This window comes from Pteronotus mesoamericanus, unplaced genomic scaffold (genome assembly GCF_021234165.1).
Source record: "Pteronotus mesoamericanus isolate MK-2021 breed Mesoamerican mustached bat unplaced genomic scaffold, CSHL_Meso_final contig_52, whole genome shotgun sequence".
Taxonomy (NCBI): Eukaryota; Metazoa; Chordata; class Mammalia; order Chiroptera; family Mormoopidae; genus Pteronotus; species Pteronotus mesoamericanus.
In genome coordinates this window covers 8,744,666-8,765,771 of record NW_026555189.1, presented here as the reverse complement: position 1 = coordinate 8,765,771, position 21,106 = coordinate 8,744,666, and the positions used below count along the sequence as shown (strand labels likewise).

Below are 21,106 nucleotides of genomic sequence, written 5' to 3'. Positions count from 1 at the left end.
TGAGAGACAGAAGGTGGGTCAAGAAAGTGTAAAATGCTTAGAAGCCTCCAGAAGTCTCTGCCCATGTCCCGACTTGAAAAGTTGTGCTTTTGAGACCAAAGAAGAAGAATAATGATAATGGCTAACATTAATTGCATGCTGACCAGATGCCAGACAGTGTTTCATGCACACATGAAAATGTTAAACTTTATTAAATTACCAGGGAAGTGCAAATTGAAATGACAATGTGATAGTGCTTCAAATGGCTGAAATGAAAATCTCAGAAAATACCAAGTGTTGGTGAGGATGTGGAGCAACTGAACATTTATACACTGCTAGTAGGGATTTAAATGGAAGCAACTACTTTGGAAAACTGTTTGGAATTATCTGCTAAAGCTGATACCCTCTGACCTAGAAATTCCACTTGATCTAGAAATTGTTTACATGTTTTCACCCAAAGATAGGTACAAGAATTTTCATAGCAGTACTCCTTGTAATAGCCCCCAAATGGAAACAACTTAGATCTCCATCAAGAGTTGAACAGATAAAGAAATCACAGAATATTTGCAAAATAGACTATTACACAGCAATGAGAATAATGAACTCCCTTTATATGCAACACTGTGGATGAATCTCATTTACTCCTCATGGTAACTCTATAAGGTAGCTCTTATTATTATTCCCATTTTACAGATGAGGAAACTGAGCATAGAGAGGGTAAGTTATTGCCTGAATCCTCTATATTAGAAAGTAGAGTAGCTAGGATTCAAACCCTGGCAGTTGAATTAAACCCTTAACCACTATTTGTACCACTACCATCAACCTCTAGCTGTCCAAGCTGCAGGTGTTTAGCGCACGTACTGCTTTGGTTTAGCATACTCAGAGGCACAGGGTAGAGCTGGTGCAGGCTGGCCCTGCAAAAGGCATCTACCAGCTAACTTTGGCTACTACATGCCAGGCTGTGTGCATGTGTTTCACCTAGACTATGATGTTTAATGCTCACAAAACCCCTTTGTGGTGGGTATTATTAAAAATGGGGAAACAGATATGGAGAGGTAAAATAATTGACTAAGGTCATATCAGTAGTACGTGATGGAGCCAGAGTTCAAAGCCAGATCTGTGCTATGGAGCCTGTACCCTTCACCATCCCACCACATGCCTCTCCTCAGCACCAAGCAGAGCAGCAAAGCCTTGGGGCCAACGTCCTAATTAGATCTACTGCTCATGGTCATAGATCTTCAGCTCTTTGAGCTGTATCAATTGACAAAAACAGTGATAATTTGAGACCAAATCCTTGAAGTTTCAAAAAGCCAGCTGACTTCTGAGCAAAATATCTGCCATAGGTTGTCTTGATCCACTTTCAAGGGAAGAAGAAGTCTGGCTATGACCGTGTCTTCCTGGAAACAAGACAAAGATAGTAATTTCTTCAGTTTTTGAAGATGTGCCAAAGTGCTCCCAGGCAGGCGGTGAGCACGGCCTCCTTCTAATAGCCAGAGCTGGGCAGCCTTGTACTGGGGAGAAAAGGAGAGTTACTTAGCAGGTGTCCAGGGTGCTCTAATGAGAAGAGGTCTGGACACTAGCAACCTTAGCCACTGGCTGCTCAAGAAACAGATGCTAGGCCTTCCTGTGTTGCCAAGAGCAGAAGACTTTGGGGACTCACGGTTTTTTTTTTTTTTTTGATTGAATGTGTTAATGAAGAAATGAGAAGGTAGGAGAGTTGGAGGCATTTTTATTTCCTCCTGATTGTAGAGTTTCATCATTTCTAGCCTGAATCAGTACAGTTGCCTCTTACCTTAACTCACCTTAACTCCAGCCTTTCTTCTCCCTGATTGACCTTTCTCTTGGCCCACAGATAGGAAGTTCCTATCCAGAGCTCCAACTGCCAGCTTCCCCAAGCACACCATGCTGTTGAATGTTGCCAGTCTTTGCACATGCTGAGTCCTCCCAATCAGTGTGGCAGGAACCTTCTTATCTTTGAAAGCCCAGTTCAGAGCTCTGTCCTAGGTGTCGCCTCTTTTTAACACATAATGTTCTGGGTTTAACAATGTGCTGGTAATAATCTGCCCTCCTGTCTCTGGAGTAGATTGTGAGCTTCTTATGGGTAGGAGCTCTGGCATACTTGTCCTTGGATCCCTAGCAGCCAACAGTACCTGGCTTGTCTAGGTGCTGAGTAACAGTTTGTTGGACAAAATCCAAAAGCAGAGATTTGAGGTATAAAAATCACAGTGCCTTTGCAGCCCCAACACAGCCATTGGAAAAAAAAAAAAAGCTCTCCTCAGGCCAGCTTTGCCCTCTGTTGTGACATCACTCTCTCACCCATATGTGCCCCTTCTTGCCATTTCAACATTAGCACCCCAAGCTCTAGCTTTTCAAGGTTGACAATGAGTTACTTCCCTCCATCTCAGCTTTCTCATTCAGGTGGGTGATGGGCAGATGATCTTGTTATCAGTGATGAGGTCTAGTATGGTACAGGGTAGATAAAGGTGGGGAACAGGAACTTGTTTGTTTTCTCTGCCCCCTGGCTCCCATGATGGTTTAGCTTGTACCAAAAACTTGAATAAGCAAACTTTTAAAAAATAGATTTTCTTTTTTTAGAACAGTTAATGAAAGTTTATCATTTATTCAGATTTCCTTAGTTTTTATCTAATGTTCTTTTCTGTTTCAGAATCCCATTTAGGATAAAACATTACACTTAGTCATCATGTTTACTAAGGTTCTTATCTGATGTGACAGTTTCTGAGGCATTCCTTCTTTGGATGACCTTGACATTTTTGAGAAGTACTGGTCATGTATTTTATAGATGTCCAAATATTGGAATTAATCTGGTGTTTTTCTCATGATTAGGCTGGGGTTATGGATTTGGGGGAGGAAGATCAGAGAGGTAAGATATCATATTCTTCCTGTCATATCAAGAGTATAAACAAATTTTTAAAAAAATGTAAGCATATAATCACCTTTCCCTCTCCTTAAATTTGTGTTCTCTTCTATATTTCCTAACTTGATTAATGGCATTGTCATACACTCAGTCATGGAGGCCAGAAATTGCATTTATTCTTTCTTTTCCATCTTCCATCTAATTAGCCATCAACTATGAAGATGCTCCTGCCCCAGTAGCTTTGTATTTTCTCCCATCTCTCATTCACACTGTCTCTGGTTTACTTTGTATTATTTTTTCCATACACCATTACGATAGTCCCCTAACTAGTCTTCCTGATTCTACTTCCTTACCTCTCCATTTAATTCTTCCTAATAGTTAACTGTTGGTTTAACATCAACTCCATCTTCAGAAATCTCAGACTATTACCCCCTGCCCGCCCCCCCACCCCGACATACAGAATAGTGTTTAAATTTCCTGGTGTGGAATTCAAGGAGGTCTTCTGGTGCTTTCTCTCAATGGCCTCATTTGCCAGGGTAAATATTAGTTTCCTTCCTCTATATTTAATGTCTTAGAGAATTTATCTATCTCAAAAAATAAATAGTTTCTTAAAGTAATTTCCCCCCAGAAGAGTAAATGAAACTCTGTGTGTGTGTGTGTGTGTGTGTGTGTAATAGAGAGAGAGAGAGAGAGAGAGAGAGAGAGAGAGAGATGTGCACACCCCCGTTGGAATTTGTACCTCTCTAGATCATGGCTGTAGTAGGGAGAAAGAGCTTCTGGTATGAACAGGACTGGCCCACTTGCTGCATAGTTTTTATCAGGTTAGAAAAGATGAGAAGGAAAAAGAACATAAGGAGATAAAACATTTGCCTAGAAGTGTGTGTGAGTGATCAACAAAAGCTTCACTCATTTTCCTTTTTCAGTGGCTTAAAACAACAGCGACTATTATCTCTCAGTTCCTGTGGGTCGGGAGTCCTGCCACATCTTGGCTGGCTCCTCTGGCTCGGGGCTTCTCACAGAACTGCCATCAAGGTATTGGCTTCTCTGCTAATTTTTGCACTTCAATCATTAACGCTTTCTAAAATTCACTGGCTAAACTCTAATGCAGAGAGGGCTTTTGTCACTCAAGAATGGCATTTAAATGTAAATTGCATTCCTTCCTGTGTGGGATAGCCAGTTGTCTGTGTCACAGGATGGGAAATGAGTGCATTGTACTTGATTGTATAATATGGCTGTCCTAAATTTTAATGAGTAAAAGAAATTGTCTTTCAAATTTCCTCTGCCAATTATTCATGGAAGTCCACAGTCCTCATTATTAAAGTTTAAAAGTGCACAAGGAATTTGTGAGTCTCCTAGGCAGCCTGCTGAGGAATGCATAAGTAGTTGTGGGCTCAATACATGGCCCTTCCCCCTCCCATGACTTAGGGCTGGCCGGAAGGAATGTGTATTATTTTGGGAATGGATTGTGACGTCCTCCTTATCATGTTTTGGGAGTGGCTTTCTGTCCTGTGACTGCGTCTTGACCTTTTCTTTACACTGAGGTAATATAGTTTAGAGTCACGTGTAGGACGTGTGCCTCCTTAGTCTGGGACCCCGTAAGACAAGCTGCGGACACATTGGGATGCGGTGTCTCTTGCACCGACCCACCACCATCAGTGCACTCCCCTGTAATGTGAGTAATAAATGGCACGTCCACATCTGCTAGTCTTTGGGGTGTTTTTTTCATAATATCATGAACCCAGGATTGAGGCTCCTGTGCTGCTGTAGTCTAGACAGGGGACTACCAGCGGCAGGGAAACAAGAATGGAGAGACCAGGAGCCAGGGGTTCGAGAGTGCTCACAGGCAAGAATTTGGATAAATCATTGGATTAATTAATGAGGGAGATTAATGCTCTCTTTGCATACTTATGAATATTGAGCTGTTAGCAGCTCATTGAGCTGTGCATGGGAAAAGGCAGAGACTGTGCAGAAATAGTCACTAATTTGGAAACTGTTTTCATTTCCTAAATAACAAAACTATTTTCTGAGAGTGGAATAAAAGCTGTTATTCTGGGATGGAAAACATCCACAGATTGTCTGATAAAAGCAGCAGCTGTAACCACTGGTGTTTCCCACTCTTTGGGAATCCCATTTGTCCCTGGTATAGAATGCTTCAACCTTACATGACTCTTGATAATTCTGTGGTGCCAGCAGCAGAAATAAAGACAGTTTATTAAAAAGATTTAGGTGACAAGGCATAGACATTGACAGACCATGGTAGTTAGTCAGAAATAGGAAGAAGACACGGATAGAAGACATTATATAATTCCAATATATCCATGTGGACTTAGACTTTATGTCTTCATCTTGGCTCTCAAGAAATATGTATGTGCACTTGGGTACACAAACACACATATCCACCCATGTATATGTCAGCTCTGCTTCTCCACTAGACTCCCAATTTTGTCCTCATTAATGGAATAGCTAAGACTGATTTGAAATACTTTCTTTTGGCATATTATTCTTGTCTTGACTACATTTATTAGTCCAGGCAGACAATATTTGATTTAATAAACATTTGGCAATGCTGTTACTACCTTATTTTAATTTTCATTTCTCCTTTTTTTCCTATTTCTGTAGGGGGATTCTTTTTCTTAAATCTTAACATAATTTTAGGTTTTATCTTGTGGTTCATTCACTACCAGAAGTCGTTGCCCTTAGTTTTCAAAGTCATAACCATCTCCAGAGGGTCAGCAGCTAGGACCAAATCATAGCAGGGTCATCCCTGGATGCTATTAACCCCTCTGATATGTCCATCTGCTTCTCTAATGAGACCAGGGACCCGAGGACTCTCCAAAGCCTCAGAGTTGGTCCAATGGGAAGATGAGGGCAATGGGGTGTTTTTAAATTCGATTTTCTTGTTTCCTTCTAATACTTAGTTTATGAAAGACCACTAGCTCAGTGTCTGCCTCCACCTGGCCCCCTTTGCATGTCATTATTACGGAGGCTGTACCTCTTTATGCTTCATGTAGATGGAAGTAAACAACTGAGAGTTTTCCTCTGTTTGGCCATAGTGTCTGACACAGATGATACAGTCTTGAATACCTAGATTCTGAGAAGTGTGTGCTTAAATGAGTGAACGGGGTGAGTTCCTATGTATTCCTCCCCATTTCTTTAACAGGATATTATAATTATCAGAGAAAAATTTTTATATGGACTCAAATCAAGCATTTCTTTGTTCTCTTTGGGCATTTCACAAATCCTTCCTCATTTTGCCAGAGAGAGGAGAGAATCTGAGATTCTCTTTAGTGACAGCCCCCTCCCACTAAAGTCCAAGCCCATGTCCGTTCTCTCCTTAATGTAGCTCCTGATTCTGTCACTCTTCAATCTTTTATTCCCAAGTATCTAAGATTCAGATTTACCTCAGAAAGTATCATTTTCCCCCTGGTTCAGGCCCAACAAGCTGTTTGCAGGGATTTCATAGCACCCTCATCTGGAAGCCTCACTTCTCCTTTTCCTCTGCTCCCTCTGGCTCTGGCTTGTTCACAGTGGTGCCCCCAGTGCCTGGCATGGACTAAGTACTCACCCATAACTAATGAATATGTTAGATAAATTAATGAAGGGGACAGAATCCATCAAAGGACAATTAAGTGAATCAAAATTTTACTGGTCCTTCAATGGCCACTTCAAGCTTTCCTGACAATTCCAGCCCATCATGGTCTTTCCCTTCTTAACCATCCTTGTGTTTATTGAATGTTTTTTACAGGTGATCGTAGTGCTATTGATTTTGTGATGTATTACATGTCTGTGTGCCTTACCTCCATGTGATTGCATGCTCTATTCAGGGACTCGTTTTTGTGGTTTGAAGCATGTACCATTTTGGAATTTGTAATTATACAAATACAAATTAGATACAAAAGTGAATTTTTTTTTAGGATGAGTTATAGCAAATTACAACTTTTACAAAGCTGATGAATACCAAACACATCACAAAATAAGAAACAATTTTTATTCATTAGCTGCCTGCCCCATTTCTATGTTAATTTTCTTCTACATTTTTGTCTGTGTAATCTCTGATTGCCCCGTCATGTAAGAATGATTTTGTAATATCTATTTTTTAGAGAGAACAGAAAGATAGTTCAGTGTTTTCTTATCATGGTTAATGTAAAGTGGTATTTTTTGTTATATATAGTTGCATGTATACCATGTGTGTGACCTTGCACACAGACATTTTTATTCTCTGTAGTACTGCTCTACTGTGGACCTTATAAACACAGGGATTATATTTTGGGAGATTTTATCAAAAAAGAAAAAAACGGTGTATTTATAATTGCATACACTGCATTATCAAGTATTTTCTATGGGAGACAATTTTGGTTTTGCCTGGGTATTGACAAGAGCCACATCCTCTGCTTAAAATTGTATGTGTCTGATGATTGAAAAATTTTTTACAGTTTAGCTCTTGCTTCACCCCTTTTAAACCACATGTTTTCTCTACCAGATGCTTTTGGTTCCAAAGTCTTATGACACTTCCATATCATGAATCAGTCCCTGATCCTGGATGTTCATGTCTACTACTCTTTAAATTATGTCTCATGCCACCAGACAGACACAGCGTCTGGTGTCTGCCCCTGATAGACGTTTTTCTCTGGGTCTCCTTTTGACAGTTAATCAGTGGCGGTGTAATTCTTTTGGCAGTTCATGGATCTGCATCTTTAGGAAGTTCAAAACAGAATAAAGTCTGCTTTTAAATTCTCTTCTAACCCAGGCACAGTCCATGCTGACTAATTCTCAGGATGAGGTAAGATATATTTCCCCTCTGCAAGACAGTGGGCAATTAAACATGGTGCTGACAGCTTTGGTTCCTAGGCCCTGTAAAAGCATTATAATTCATCTTTTAATTGTTGAGCTGAGTCTGATATCTTAGCAGGAGAAGTCCAGTTCTACAAATTGAGTAAATATAGGTCACTGATAGTAGAGGGGCAGGTGTAGGAGACGGAGTGCTGCAAAGGACTAGGTGGGGACATTGGGAGTTGTGTCATTTTGGTTAAGACCTTAAAATCAAGCCAGACAGACCTAAATCCAGCCACTTAATGTCTGTGTCATTTTGGGCGAGTCATTTAATGCTTTCTGAGCCTCAGTTCCTCATTCCTGATGAGGATACCACGTGTGAAATGCTCTGCACAGAAGCTTATAGTAAGCACTTCAGAAATGCATTTCTTTACTTCTAACATTTCTCTCTATTTTAGGTCTGTCCAGAGATCTAGATAGCTGATATCTTTGGTGGTTTAAACCTTTTCCCAGACTCTAGCTTCTTTAGCTGTTTTTCAAAAACAACTCTTTTTGACAGCAGTGGCTAGAGCTTAGTCATTTTCATTTCCTGCCATAGTGCCTAAAAGCAGCATTTTGTGCATAATACTCCCCCTCATTCATTAACAATCTACTATTTACATAGTGTTTTCTATGCTGTATTGCTCAGTCTTCAAAATGACCCTCCCATGGCGATGTCAGCAGAGTTCAATGTGCTCCACCTTTCTGTTGCCTCTGGCCCAGCCTGTGCTCAGCCAGGCCACCACACTAGTGGCTCCTCCCTTGTAAATGCCTGCCGTCCTTGCTTGTCATTCTAATCTTACTATTGGGGTCACTTCTTCAGAGAGGCCTTGGCCCATGCCCTCAGTAACCCTCCATCATAGCATTCTAATTTATTTCCATAGTATTTTTACATCTGATATTTTACTTTAAAAAAAAAATTAGCTTTTCACACTAGAATACAGGCTTTGGGAGAGCAGAAATATTCTGTTTCCTTAGGGAGTACATTCTCAAAAGGGGCGATATTGTCCCCAAGGGGCAAAATTTGTTCTAGAGGGTGTGAAAATCACTCTTTTTATGTAAAAAAGTCACAGATTTATATAGTGCACACATACATACATGGTATTAAAGTTTGAGAGGCATAATTAGGATAAAAATGTCTAAAAAGGCTTCTTAGGGGAGAAATAATGAAAAAAAAGGTAGAGAATACTGCTTTATAGTATAGAACAGTGCTGAGCACAGATTAGGCTCATAAATTATATTTTATAAATGACTGAATCATGCCTTCTAATGGCTGGGGAGACTGAGGTTCAGAGAGGCGAAGGAGCCAGTCTCAGGACATAGCGGTGATGGATGGGAGAACTGAGTCTCCAACCTATTTCCTGGGTTTTGTGCTTTTTGTTGTAAGCCACGCAGTAAATGCTCAAGATATACTTTTTGAGTTGACTTGAATATATTGGACATTCGCACAAGAAGATTTGTATTTTTTAAGTGATGCAACAAATAATTTCAGAAAGTTGTTCTTTTCAGAAGAGTCCAGCTAGTCTTCTCCTCTGGGGGTATTAGGGATGTGTTATACATGGCTCATCATTGAAATGGGAGTCAGTTCCATCTTCTGCTCTGCGTAAAATAAGAGTGAAGAGGTAATTGTTTTAGTGTCTTAGTAATTGTTTCACAGCATCCCTGAGTCAAAAGAAATAACTGACAACTCCATTTATTAAGTAAGTCCAAATGGCTTTATAAGTTTTTATGTCCTAACACTTTAGTGCCTATTGACCACAGCATGCCTTCTCAAGCCTTGGAATTGTATTGGACACCATGACCCTTATTTCCTATTCCACATTTATTTTCAAATGGTACTTGCTTTCATCACAGCACCTACGAAAAACCCAGCTTTGAAAAGATCGGGTCACTGGAAGCAGTGCAATATAGTACTGAAACTGTGAACTACCTCAGGCTAGTAGTTTCTGACAGATGTTGCTGTTTCCTGTGAAAATTTAAAACATCCTGAAACACTCTTGTGAGTTCACTGTGGCCCCCAGAGGTGCCTCAGCACACAGTTTAGGAATTACGGCAGCAGACCAAGGCAAAATAGGGTGCTGGCTTGAGGTAGGGTGGTGGTAGGAGAGTTGGGTAAAAGTGGGAAAATTTGCAGAAATGAAAAATTGTAGACAAGGGGAACTGGTCCAAATATGTTGAGTGACCAGGATATGGAAATGGAGGAAAGAGGTTTGAAAAATGGAATTTGGGCCCTGCATGATTGAAGAACTCCCATGTAATAGATGGCTTCTGGCATCCCCGGCCAGCCCACCTTCACTTTCTTGAGAAGGACAGCCATCCTCCACACAGGAATGGCCCTGGCAGCCGCACTCATTCTGTGTGACTCATCCAGTTGGCAGAAAGGGATGGGACGGGGTACGTGTTGCTCTCTAGTCAGCCTAATCCAGTCGGATTTTCTCTCCCAAGAATTTGAAATTAAGATTTAGTGTCTTTGTTTCCTATAGCTACTGAAACAAATTACCACTAACTGGGTGGCTTCAAACAGCAGAACTGTATTCTTTCTCAGTTCTGGGGGCCAGAAGTCTTAAATAAAGGCATAGGTAGGGCTGCAATCTGTTTGCAGGCTCTGGGGGAATGCTTCCTTGCTTCTTCCAGTTTTTGATGGATCTTGATGGTGCCTGGCTGTCTTACCCATATATCACTCCCATCTCTGCCTCTGTGGTTGGTCACATTGCCTGCTGCCTCCTCTTTATGTGTCTGTGTTTTCTCCCATTCTGTCTCTTATGAGGTCAGTAGACTTAGGGTCTATTTGAGTAATTCAGGATAATCTCAAGATCTTTAACTTAACTACATTACAAAGATCTTTTCCAAATAAGGTAACTTTCATAGAGTCTGGGTATTAGGATGTAGATATTTATTTTTCAGAGCCGCCCTTTAACCCACTGCACTTTGAGACTTAGATATGCACATGCACTGAGAGGATGGATATGTGGGCCATTGAGAAGATTATTGTAAGATTTGGGTGGAGAAATACAAGTCTAAGGTGAAGGAGAAAAATGACATAGATGTAGAGAAGCAGAAACAAAGACATTTAGGCCCAGAGAGAGATAGGCAGGCAGAGGGACCAGCAATGCTGTGGTTCTATTCAACTTCCCACTTCTTGGTTCCTGTCCCCTAGGAAGCCCCGCTTCCTTCAGGTTCTATAATTTAGTTGATATCTTCAAGAAATTCTCCCATTTGCTTAAACTACTATGAGGGGTTTCTCTAATTTGCAACCAAGAGCCTTCACTAAGACCAATGGCAAAAGGGTGGGGAAACGAGTCAAAAACTCATTTTGGCAAAAACTTCAGTGTTCTTAAGGCTGTGATTTATGCCACTCAAGCATCAGCAGAAAATTCTGATGGTAGCTACTCACTCAATGAGACTGATTAGAATTTATTTACTATCTCAGAATGTGAGGTTTTCAATTTCTTTGATATGGTAATCCCACTTTACACTCTACTCAGAGCACTTGAGAGAACTGCGTTTTATTTTGAGCCATAATGTAGGAGGGTGTTGGCCCAATGGCATTTGTCCTGTGAAGCATAACTAGGATATAAAGGAACTGGAAATCATGACACATGAGAAACTGTTTAAGATCAGTTTCTTTGAACTGGGCAGTTTAGTTTGAAAATGGAGGACTTGCAAGTCCATGATGGATGGTTTTTAAACTGGAAGGACTGTCACGCAAAAGAGGAATTAGATATGTTAGTAGGAGTCACATTCTGGGTTAATTCAGAAAGTTTTAAAAAACTTTAGCTGTTCAAAAGTGGAGTGGCATGATGCTTGATCTTAGATTTGAGAAGATATGGGAAGCGAGCATCCTAAAGGAAAAAAAAAGACTCTGAGCCTGGTGAGGGCAGGGACTGCATCTTGTTCATTTGGGTATACTCAGTGCCTAACATAAGGTTTAGTGCTTAAAGGTGCTCACTCAAAACTTGATAAATGGAAGAATGAACAACTGGAGTTTAAAGAGAGACAGGGTATCTTAGTTTGGGCTGATAAAACAAAAATACTAGACTGGATGGCTTAAACAGTACATATTTATTTCTCACAATTCTGGAGGCTGGAAGGTCCAAGATCAAGGTACTGGCAGATTCAGTGTCTGGTGAGAGCTCACTTCCTTGTTCACAGATGCTATTTTCTCAGTGTCTTCACATGGAGGAAGGGGTGAGGGAGTTTTTTAGGGTCTCTTCGGTAAGGGCACTAATTCCATTCATGAGGGATTCACGTTCATGACCTAATCACCTTCCAAAGACCCTGCCTCCTAATACGATCACACTGGGGCTTAGTGAATTTTGAGTTTTAATTAATGACCCAGACATTTGGTCTCTAGCACTGGGTGATGATTTGGAGGTGTTGTTGAAGAGATAGAAGGCTGAAGGATGGTGCTAATATTAATAAATAGCTGTTATTTCTTAAGCCCTTGGTTTATTTTATCATCTTACTTAATCTTCAGCAATCCTATGCAGTAGTTGCCCTTATTTTACAAATGTTGGAACTTCATGAAACACAGAGAGATTAAGTAGCAAACTCCACACGAGGAGGAAGTTCAGAACTGGAGTTATCTCGTAATATAAAGAAAAACCATTGCTCATGTATTGAGCAGCTATTATGTTTTAAGAGTTTTTAGAGAGTTTTAAGAGTTTTATTCATTTTTAGAGAGAAGGGAAGGGAAGGAGGAAGAGAGGGAGAGAAACATCGATGTGAGAGTGAAACATCGTTTGGTGGACAAAACCCAGGCATGTGCGCTGACCAGGAGTCAACCTGTGACATTTTGCTTTCCAGGATGATGCCCAACCAACCCAGCCACACTGGTTGATGTTCTAAGAGTTTAATGCACATTGATCTCTAAAGCTCTTTAAGTGGTGAGTCCATGATGTCTGGGTATCTGCCCTCCAAGCTCTTACCCAAGGCCCTCCTTTGATGGATCCCATGGACCAGGGTTTTCTAAGGTGGCTGGGGGCCCTCAGCATAACTGGCCTGTTTACCATTCTGAAGTCTGAAGAAGGCACAGTCTTTAGAGCCTTCATTACTCATTGACCCTATGATCTGTTCATGCCTTAGAAAGAATAAGGCTGTGGTCTCATCTCTCTTGTCCTGACTCTAAGGGGTCAGTAGCTTAAAAATGGAGAAGTCTTTACCCTTCCCATTAGCCGTTTTTGCTTTAAGAGAAATAAAAGCTAACAAAAATGACTCCTAAATTTGATCTAGTTTTTAATACCATAATTAGCCTTTAGTAGAATATCCTTTTTCAGATGCATGGCTTTTTTGTTTTCATGTTTGTTTTCCCCTGTTTTTGTCTGCCTGCCTGCCTGTCTGGCACTGAGAACAAACCCGGCTTCCATCATTGTGCAGCAGGTGCAGATGGGCCCTCAGGGAGCAGCGGCCGTGGGCACTGGCTGCAGTTCTCAGCAGCCCCAGCAAGACCTCTGGGGACGCAGTCAGTAAATGCTGGTCTTAGGTCTGAGGCCAAGGTGCTATGTGACTCCCTATTTTTCCCCTCTAATAATATGCTCTTTAATCCTTAGCTTTATACATCTTCCACTGTTCTGTGTACTTGAAGAATAATGCATGTTTCCTCCTGTATTTATCACACAAGCATGACTTGTGGGCTGCAGTCATAAACCAAGTTAATTTTTGTCTTTTAGTCTCTTAGAATGTCTCTGTGGGGCAAGCTAGGTGAACTCAGTCAGGTGCTAAGACTCTTATGGACCCTCTTGGGCGTCAAAACACATGCTCAATATAGTTGTTAGAATGGCCTGTCCAAGGTATTAATCAGCTCTTCTAACTTACAGTTATAGCTTCTCTCCTTTTTCAGGTGTACTGCAAGCAGGAAACCTGCATTTGGAGAATGAAAGCATAAGCACTGTTTTCTTTCTTTCCTGTTGTCTTCTCCCTGGGTTCATTGCCAGCCTCTCTGCCTTTGCCCCCCGTTGGGTAACTATTTTCTAGCCTCTCTGGGATTAGACCATGAGGAGGGAAGAGATGAAAAGATGGCAAGAAAGTTGTTACTTGTCTGATATAGCTGTGATTAAGCTGACACTTCCTATTGTGTGGCAGTTTCGAGTCCTTCAGAAAATTTAACCTCATCACTAGGCATCTGTACCCTGCATCTTCCTTTTGTCTGGTTCTTTGCTTTTCTTTGACCCCCTAGGAACTTAACAATATCCTCAGGTCCCCTTTGCAGAGGTCTCTTTGTCCCACCAGACTTCTCTCTTAGAAAGGACCCAAAATGACCCTGCTCATTTCTCCTGAGTGGCTCACATCTGCTTCATAGAAAACACTCATACTTTTTTTTTTTTTTTTTTTTACCTTGATAAATCCTAGAAGAAGAGGACAGGGTATTTCCAGCCAAGTAACTTTTCCTTTGCTCTGCTGTCTGTTGACTAGTTGCCTACCTCTTGCTCTTTAGAATTTGTAGGTGGGCTCAGACGTAATCCCACTGTCCCCCGCTAAATTACAGGAGCCATGTATATATATTAAACTCATCTCATTGGGTGGTCCTCTCAAAGCTCCTTTGTTTTGACTGGAGGTTAGGAGATGGGGCTCACAGCTCAGCTCTCTTTGAAGAAATCCTCCCTAACCAGCTACTCCTGACCCTTTTATACATTCAGTGTGTGAAAGGCTTTAGAATTGTCTAACCTGTTTTCTCTGTGAATTTTTGGTCTACTTCCTTTATTCGAAATTTGTTAACTATTGTGCCTTAGCTGAAAAGCCTATTTTAACCTTGTTAATAAGATATCACTGGTTTATCCACATAAGATTAAGTTCCCAATAGACCAGTTCTGTCCAACAGAAATATAATATGTCTCATATGTAATAACATTTTCTAGCAAAAGACTGAAAAATAACAAGTGAAATTAATTTTAATACTAGATTTTATTTAACCCAGATTATATTTAAAATGTTATTTCAATATGAAATCAATATTAAAAATTATTAATGAGCTCTGGCTGGTGTGGCTCAGTGGATTGAGTGTCGGCCTGTGAACCAAAGGGTCATTGATTTGATTACCAGTCAGGGTCCATGCCTGGTTTGCGGGCCAGGCCCCCTGTAGGGGACATGTGAGAAGCAACCATACTTTGATGTTTCTCTCCCTCCCTTCTCACTCTCTAAAAATAAATAACTAAAACCTTTAAAAATTTATTAATGAGATATTTTACATTCTTGTTTTGCACTAAGTCTTTGAAATCTGTAGTTTACACTTGCCGCTCATTCCAGTTCATACCATCCACATACCAAGTGCTCAGCAGTCACAGGTGTCTATTGGCTACTGTAGGACAGGATGGCAGTAGACTGTAAGCTCTACAGGCAAGATTGGTGTTCTTTTTAAAAAATTATTAAATTCAATAGATATAAAATTACATTTTACATTTCAGTAAATAAGATTGGTGTTCTTTTTGGTCATTACTATGTACCATAGTGCTTGGCATATAGGAGGTGTTTGATATTTGTGAAATTAAACTGAAATATACTAGAATGAAGAAATTATCAAGGGAATTGTTCAACAGCTTCCCACAGCACTTGCACTCTAAATTATTCAATTCTGCACACATTTAGTTTGACCACACAGTTTGTAATTCACTTATTCCAGAAGCATTTAAGCTCCACGGTGGGGGAAGTGTCTTTGTCTCGTCCCGATAATCTACCACAGTTCCTAGTATTGTGATATAGAGACTCATGCAGTCAACAAAATTATGTAGTATCCATGCTGGGGCCGTTATTTTAGGTGCTGGGGAAACTGTTGAACACCGTAGACCCAGTGTCTGTCCTGTGGACTACAGAGACAATACAAAATAAGGGCTATGAAGGAAAAAACTGGAGTGGCAGGATAGGATATGATTGGGATGGAGGAGCAAGCGAGTAGAGAGAAGTAGCCAGTCCTTCGAAAAGCTCGGGGGAGGGCAATCTGATTGTGTCTTACTACAGTCTTACAGGTTCTCTCCTTCTCAGCCTCATTGGCTATTTATTTTTTCTAATACCTCAAGTTTATTTCTTTTAACTTTCTGTTTCCTTACTTGCGTTGCTGCCTTTTTTGCTCTTCTATAACTGGTGACTTATGCTTCAGCACAAATGGCATCTCCTCTAGGTGAGCTTCCCTGACCATCCTATCTATAGGACTCATCACCTTACACATTTCCCATCATATCACTGCATTTTGTTTATTATCACAATCTGAAATGATCTTATTTATTCATCAGTTGTCTCCCATAGGGAAAGCTCTAAGAAATTAGGGGTTCTGTCTCTACAATTGCTCTCTGCCAGTGGCTAGAAAAGTGCTTCTATGACAAATATATGACCCATAATTAGCAATCAATAAATATTTATTGAATGAATGAATGAGTTTAAAGTCGTTGGGAGATGTCTCATGGCAAAATTGAATGAGGCCATAGCCTAAATGAAGTCTGGGAAGAACCACACTCTTTTTTATCTGTTATCTAAGAAGGAAGCTGGGGTTAATGCATATAAAAGTTATTCTCTGGGACTGCCTGGGGCATCCAGCAACCTGGATTCTGGTTCCACCTCCTCTGAGAATCTACAGTTATGGACCATCCTACTGGGTAAATGGACGAACTTTTGCATATAATATAAGGGGTTCATGGACCTTCTGAAGAGGTAAAAGGACCCCAAGTTAAAAATTCCTATACAAATAGGAAGTCTCACAGCAACACAGGGAGACAAGTGTTAAATGAATTTACGCATGAAGCACCTTTAAAGAACTAGGACAGGAGCGTTTGGGTAGACACGTTGTCCAAAGAATTCCTGAAAACCAAATTCTTTACCGCTAAGCAGCTCCGCCTGCCTGTTGCTATGGACGCTTATCTTCTCCAATCATCCTGCAGCTTGCTAGGCTGTGCGGAGCTCCGTGGTTGCTGTGGCAACGGATAGCAACAGCTCCAGGACCCAGACAGCACTGCAAGAGAGCCTGCGGCTTGGAGCCCGTTGGGGAGCCACTAGATTGGGGTTTCTGTGAGTTGGACAAAGGATTTCAGAGGGGTACGGGCACGGAATTGGCAGTGGGTGGGGGTGCGTGTAGTTCCGTCAGAGGTCCTCGCAGTGATTATGGGGTCACAGTGTTAGGGGCAGGGGGACTGGCCGGGTCCTCTCCTCCTTGCGTTCCTGCCCTTCGTCCCAGGTGTTCCCCAAGTTTTCCAGGCCCCACTCCTTCCCAGCCTTCCTTAGTCCCTTCTTCTCATCCCCATTAAAATAGCAGGACCTCCGATTTCTGTTCTTGGGATTCCGCAGCCATTCATGTAGGTAGCACTAGGAGTTGGCCTGAAGGATAGGGGACAAAGGTGTTCGCATTGCTTCTAACTTCTGGCTATGAGACCTTGGACAAATCATTTTCTATATTTCCTCACCAGGAAAATGGAGGGCCACACCTCTGCCCCTTTTCCTTCTCAGGATGATTGTGAGGATCAAATGCAAGACCAGTACACCCTCAGATGTACTTCACCTATACGGTCTCAGTTCACAGCCACAACTATCCAATGAAGTAATTGTAATGATCTGTCTTTATAGTTGAGCAACCTGGGCGCAGAAAGCGCTCCATGAGCAGGGCTAGTGAGTGGCTGCTGTTATGATTCTTAACCACCACCTGCGCTGGCTACCCAGGTCCTGGTCTCTGTGTGTGCTCACCTGTTCACCTTGCCCCTGCCTCTGTTGGGTCTTGTCCTTTCCATTTCAGAATATTTCATCTCTTATTTATTTCACTACATGATTCTTTCCCACTCTCCCTTTACTGTCTCCTTAAAGTAATTCAGGTCCTACATCAGGTCTATTACTAAGGTGTTTTGCAGGAAAAAAAAATACTGTTAAGGTAGGATCTGTGACCTTGATGAGCTTATACAATGGAGTCATGTTTTACTGTATTAAGTTCAGAAATCAGTGCTAACTAAGGTCAAAGTTGAACACAGTAAAAAATATCATGGGAAAATTTCTTAAATCACCTGGGGGCAACCCAATTCAGAAACTGAACCATTGAAAAGCTTTAACCCCAGGATTATTTAAACACATTTCATAAAATTGTAATTTATAGACATTTCCTTCCTATTTGTCATCAAAAATCGATGGAAGGATAAATCTATCGGTTCTATTATGTCTTTGTTTTTCTAAATTTTGCTGTGGCCCTCTCTTTTCATGCTTCAGTTTCTTCTTTGAGAATGCTGAGGAGGCTGTGACCATTTGAGGGGCCACCTGGACATCACTCTTTGCCTGGTGGGCTGGTAAATCTTTAGATTCTTATGCGGTCTCTGCAGTCTGCACTGTACTGTCTGTTCTCGCACTGATGAACTGACGCTAACGTTTTCAGGACGACCACCTCATCTCATTCTACAGCCCACTGCTGGGAACAGCAAAGACAATCACCCAGCTATTTTAAAGGTGGTTTTTTTTTTGGTCTTTTGACTGAGCTACATATGAATATAGTTGAAATTCCATCTTCTCCATTGATGTAACTCTTTGGGGGTCTTATTGTAGAGGTTGTATTTATCCTGCACAGGTATCGACACTGGTGTTATCAGTCTTTTAAAACTTTGTCTTTCTGATTGGAAAGTAATGGTTATCACTTTGTGATAATTTACACTTGCCAGAATACAGTGAGATCCAGAAGTTTATGAGTATTGACTATTGATTATTGATTATTGATCTTCTGTGTCTTTATCTTTGCCCAATTTAAATGTGACTATTCTTTTTGCATTGATTTGTAGGAGTATTGAATATATCCTGGATATTGATAGTTTTATGCTATGTTGAAATATAATTTAAATTAATATTTTCTCTCAGTATGTTTTTAGCTACTTTAAGACAGGTTTATGATATGTAATTTACATTTTACAAAATTCACCCATTTTAAGTGTACTGTTCTGTGAGTTTTGAAAAATGTAATATGTAACCACATGAGTATATAGAATGATTGCATTAGCTCAAAAGGTTCCCTTGTACCAGTTGGAGTCAATCTCCTCCTGCTGCCTCTAGTGATCTGATTTCTCTTTCTGTGTTTTCCAGAATGTCATATAAGTGGAATCATAAACTACATAGCACTTTTTTGTCTGGCTTGTTTTAGTTAACACATTATTATTGAGATTTATCCATGTTGTTGCATGTAACAGTATTTCAGTTCTTATTATCACTGAATACTATTCAATTGAATGGATGTAACACCAGTTGATGGACATTGGGGTTGCTTCCAGTATCTGCACTAACCATTCACATACAGGTATTTGTACAACATAGTTTTTTTGTTTTGTTTTTAAAATAAACATTTGAAAGTGGGATTGCTAGCTTCTATGGTAAGTGTATGTTTAATTTTATAAGAAACTGCCAAAGTTTTCAAAAGTGACTATACCGTTTTCAGTTTCCACCAGCATAGTATCAGAGTTTCACTTGTTCCACAAACTTATCAACAGGTGACAGTTTTGTTAATTTTAGTTATTCCTGTGGATGTGTAGTGGAATTTTATTCTGTTTTAAATTTGCATTTCTCTGATGACTAATGATGTTGAACAACATGTGTTTATTTGTCATTCTATCTCTTCTTTGGTGAAGTATCTGTTCATACCTTTTGCCCATGTCCTATTCAGTTGTTTTCTTATTGAGTTGCCTTTTAAAGTAAAAAAATTAAAAAAATTTGAAGTACAATTTATTAATTTTTTATTTTATGGATTGTCCTATGTGAAACTCTTTGCCTAGTCCAAGGTAACACAGATTTTCTTCTCTGAATTTTGTAGATTTAGGTTTTACATTTTATGTCACATTTTGTATGTGATCAAACTTAAAATTATTCTGGGGAACATACAACAATACCTCTGCCTTGTGTATGAGAATGATTCATGCAATCACAAAGTAGAGGGGAAGTTATTATCTGTTAGTAATTAATGGTATAGTTTCACAAGCTTCAAATAGTTTTGAGAATGTTTCTTCATGTTAGCATCAAAAACATTCAGAACATGAAAACTCTTATCAAGTTTGGAAGAAACCCACATAGCCTGTGACTAGTGAAGTCATGTCTTAACCATTACACTTTGGGACCTGATCCTACAGACCTTTAGATTTTGTGTTTATGTTCATCGTTTGGGGGTTAGTGTTCATAGTTTTTATCTCATTCCCAGTGGTACTTAGATCATCTCAAAGCATCACTGGTTTAGGATGAGCACATTTTGGAATGCAGGGGACCATAATAAACTTGGTCACTAAAAGTGAAGAAGCAGCTGTTTGCTGAGGGCAGTCTCTTGCTCTTAAGTGATTTCTTCCAAGATCTGTTTCCTCATCAACACTGCAGAGGCACTTAGCATTTGGCTGCAGTTCATATACAATGTCTTGCAAGGGGAATGAGGGCTTGAAGTGAGGCAAAAAGTTAGTTGTAAGGTCATGGTTAGAAGGATTGAGGTTGGGCAGAGAATGATAAGTGACACATCATTCATAGTGACACATAGAGAATGATAAATGATAAGAATTGACACATCACAAAATGCCTCTCTTGCAACTTGATTTGAAAAAGTGTGCAGTCAGTCTTTTCATTTTTTATTTTTGAGGATTTAAAGTGCTTTAGTTCTCTGATTTTTTTTTTTTTTTTACGAGTCATATTTATCCCTTGTAGAGATAGGGGGAAGAGTGGGCTTTTAAAAAGAGTTCTGTGCTTGATTGAAAGGCTTGTCAGAGTGTATGGTATTGTTAAAGTGGTGTTCTTCATCTTGAAATGAATACCAAAAAGTCAATGTGGTTGACTTTAAAGAAAAATTAGTGTGAAATGAGTTAAATAAAAAAATACCGCCCCCCCAAAAGAAATCTCTTGTCATTTTACTGGCAGTTCATAAATCTCTTAGATTTTAGCTTTAAATCTCTGAGGTTTAACAGACTATCTAAAATGTCCTGAATGTAAGGTTACACTAATAACATTATGATCTGACTTCATCTGTGTATGTTTTTATTTCTTTAAACTACTATTTTAAGCCCAAGAGAGATAACTTTGTCTAATTCTATATTGTGCGCAATTGTGTTGTTGGTGCTTCTTGTTTTTATTATGAACAATCCACGCAAGTTTGCAGCAGTGGCTTTGAAAAATCCCTAATTAAAATAAATTTCAAGGTTAAGCTATTTTTATTCAAGTCTGAAAACAATTACCAATAGTTGTGGCGTTTAAAATAATAACAGTATGGTAAGCATATTTCAAAACCAGGAAAGCAGAAATTCGTTTATGAGAGCCAAAAAATTAGTCTTGCAATACTTTGGAATGTCCCTGGTAATTAATTATAGGTGATGTATATTATAAGAAACCTCAAAGATTTTAGCAGGAGAGAAAAAAGAGGCCTTATGTATTTCATTTCTGGTATAATCCCTGTCACTCTCAGAGGGAATTAAAGTTTAATAAAAAGGGATAACAGAGGGATATAATCTAAAAATACTAATTAATAACTTTAGCTCT

The 21,106-nt window shown here is 40.0% G+C and overlaps 1 protein-coding gene across 1 annotated transcript in view; it reads left to right on the top strand.

Annotated features, from left to right (window-relative positions):
- Nucleotides 1-21,106, top strand: part of HYDIN (HYDIN axonemal central pair apparatus protein) — a 347,593-nt gene that overhangs the window by 17,438 nt on the left and 309,049 nt on the right. The window lies entirely within an intron of this gene.